We start from the raw sequence: 3394 nt of genomic DNA, 5'->3' as shown, positions 1-3394 counted from the left end.
CAGATCTGCTACGTAGAGTTTGTAAATTTAGAAGTGCACAACGTGGTTCATATGAGGGAATGGGTACACTAAAATTCAATGAGCGTAAAGCAAATTTTATAAATTTTTTCTGTATCCGTTCTAATCGCGTGATATGAGAATTGTGGTATGGTCTCCAAATGAATGACGCATACTCCAACCTGGATCTTACTAGAGTAATATAAAGCAGCTTCAAAGTGTATGGATCGTAAAAAGATGAACTATTTCGCCGGACGAAAGCCAGCATCGCGTATGATTTGCCAACTATATATTCGATATGCGTGGAAAAATTTAGTTTCGTGTCGAAGTAGACACCTAGATCCTTGACTTCATTAACATGATTAAGAGGAGATCCAGAATTATGATAACGCGTGTGGAGCGGAATTAGCTTTCTGGTATAAGTACAATGTGAGCACTTATTTATATTTAGATGAAGGCGGTTTCGTTTGCACCAATCGTGTAGTTTAACGAGTTCTCCTTGAAGGGCAATGGAATCGTTTATACATTTAATGACGGAGGAAATTTTGAGATCGTCCGCATATAATAGATATTTAGATGACGAGAAGAAGGACCCTATGTCATTAATAAATAAAATAAACAACAGTGGTCCAAGTATACTACCTTGAGGAACACCCGACGTCGCAATAAAAGGGTATGAGTAGACATCCTCGAACACAACCATGCAATTTCTGTCAGACAAATATGATTTAATCCACTCCAAAAAATTAGAGTGGAAACCCATAGAGAATAATTTAGACACTAAGACCTTGTGAGAAACTCTGTCAAATGCCTTTGAAAAGTCAGTATATATTGTGTCGACCAGCTGGCCAGCTTGAAAAGCAGACAGACAATCTTCCGTAAAAATCGCAAGATTAGAGACTGTGGACCTTCCTTTAATAAAACCATGTTGGTTTGGACTAATTAAGCTGCTAACTGAGAATGACAATTTCACCTTAATAACACATTCAAAAATTTTCGCTACTGTGGTTAACTTTGAAATTGGTCTATAATTAGATACATCATTTTTGTTGCCACTTTTAAAAATCGGGGTTATCTGAGCCTTTTTCCAATCATCAATAAATTTACCCGATGCTAAGGACATATTAAAAATCAGTGTCAAAGGTTGGATTAATGCAGGGCATTTTTTAAAGAGTATGGCTGAAAGGCCATCAGGATCCATAAGATTTGAGGTTTTAAGTGAATCAATACCACTACCAACGTCCACTTCCGACAGTATAAGCGACCCAAACGCAGGTAGGCATTCAGGAATAAAGGCATTAGCATGGGTAATATCTGAGTCGGAGACAAAATTTGAGGAGAAAAACTCGGCAAAAATATTGGCTGCTTCCTCGGGACAACTTGCATGTTTATCCTTATAAAAAACGTGTAAACGTAGACGTAAAATACCAATGCTATACATACATACATATGCACATACACGCATTCATCTGCTAGACGCTATTTAATGAATTAAAATTTTGCATGAATCGAGGAAATAATAGTTTAGCAACAATTTATTAGGAAATAAAGCTAAAACCGCATAAAAATTTATTTAAAAATTTTTTTTTTTCTATTTGAAATAATAAAATCTAAGCTAAAAATAAACTAAACAAAAAATATTTAATAAAAAAATAAACAAAAATTAAATAAAACAAGTAAGAAAGTCTAAGTTCGGGCGGAGCCGAACATTAAATACCCGGCGCAAGTATTAAATATATGTTTTTTCACCAGCACAATAACCACACCGAGTTTGGTACAAATTGGTAGAACGGTTACCGATATACTAATATGTGATCATAAGTGGGCGGTGCCACGCCCATTTTCCAAAATTTTACCATAAACGTATTTCTTGGTAAAGAATTGTTGCAAGCATCAATTTTGAATAAATTAGCTTCAATATTTACTGATTTATCGAAGATTTCGTATTTCTCTAAATTACCGTTATATGGGATGTGGGCGTGGTTATTGTCCGATTTTAAAAAGTTTCGGCGATTTTTTATGCTGTACTAAGGCCAACAACTGTGCCAAGTTTGGAAGAAATTGGTGCAGCGGTTACCAAGATATACACATGTAACCATAAGTGGGCGTGGCTACGCCCATTTTCAAAAAATTTATAATATTCTTATTTTCCGTCTAAAACTTATTATAAATATCAATTTTGAGTGAATTATCTTCATTAGTTACTAAAATATCGCCGTTTTCGTATTTCTGGAAATTAACCGTTATATGGGAAGTGGGCGTGGTTACAGTCCGATTTCGCCCATTTTCAATACCAACCTACTTTGGATTAAGGGAAACCTACATACCAAATTTCGTTGAGATATCTAAATTTTTTCTCGAGTTATCGTGTACACGGACGGACGGACAGACGGACGGACAGACAGACATGGCTTAATCGATTTCTTTTTTCATCCTGATCATTTATGTATACATTTGTCTACATCTATCTCGATTCGTTTTGGCTGTTACAAACAACCGTTATGTGAACAAAATTAATATACCCTTGTGCACAAGTGCGCTCGGGTATAAAAAGAAAAAAATCTCCACTGCCCCACGACTCGGACTCGAACTCGGCTCTCTCAATTGGCAGTCTAGTGCTTTGTACACTCGGCCATTGCGCCTGATTCGGCAGCGCGAGCAAAATGACATACATAAATGTCCGTTGTTTCCTTTGCACTAACTGATTTCGAATCAGCGTTCGAAGCTGGCAACGATATTTTCGAGTTCACTCGGATTCAGTGATAGCAATTTTTTCGTATTCGTAGCGGGCATTCGGATTCGTAGATTTTCTACGATGGATTCCGTGATAGCCCTGATTAAGTTACGGCCACTAGTTGGAAAGATGTTGAAGTAAATGTGTTTTGGTTCGTGTCTCCACTACGAGATGCGTGGCGTCTGTACGTACCATCATTTATTTTTTTTCAAACTTTCAGGAATTAAAGTACAAAAAAAAACTAAGAGGCTTTGTTCCAGGATGTTTTAATTCGTACGCCTTTGTGGGCGTGGCTGCTGCCTGAAATTCGAAAAAATGCACTTTTTTAAACTACCACTGAGGCCGCACTACTCAGTCCATGTCATTGACGTGGATATCAGTAGAAGGGTCTTCAAACAAGCTATCTAACGCTATATTTGTGTTTATGAAATATAAATATGTCATAACGTTATCGCCTGAAAACTAAAAATCGGGCTGCTAAAAATATAGATTTCGAGAATTTTCTCAAAAACTGGTCAGTCGATTTTATTCTTAGTTTCAACAAATCTAGCCCGAAATCTTAGCTTTCATCTGGTATATAGCTTATATCTGGAAAAACTCTTGTTGTGGAGATATTACGATTCAAATTGAAAAAATGTCGCTCCAAAAAGGGTCAAATGGTTA

This window comes from Rhagoletis pomonella, unplaced genomic scaffold, assembly GCF_013731165.1.
Source record: "Rhagoletis pomonella isolate Grant_MI unplaced genomic scaffold, Rhpom_1.0 Rhpom_scaffold_00655, whole genome shotgun sequence".
NCBI classification, from domain to species: Eukaryota; Metazoa; Arthropoda; class Insecta; order Diptera; family Tephritidae; genus Rhagoletis; species Rhagoletis pomonella.
The sequence above is the reverse complement of the archived record's forward strand: the minus strand, read 5'-3'. Positions refer to the sequence as shown.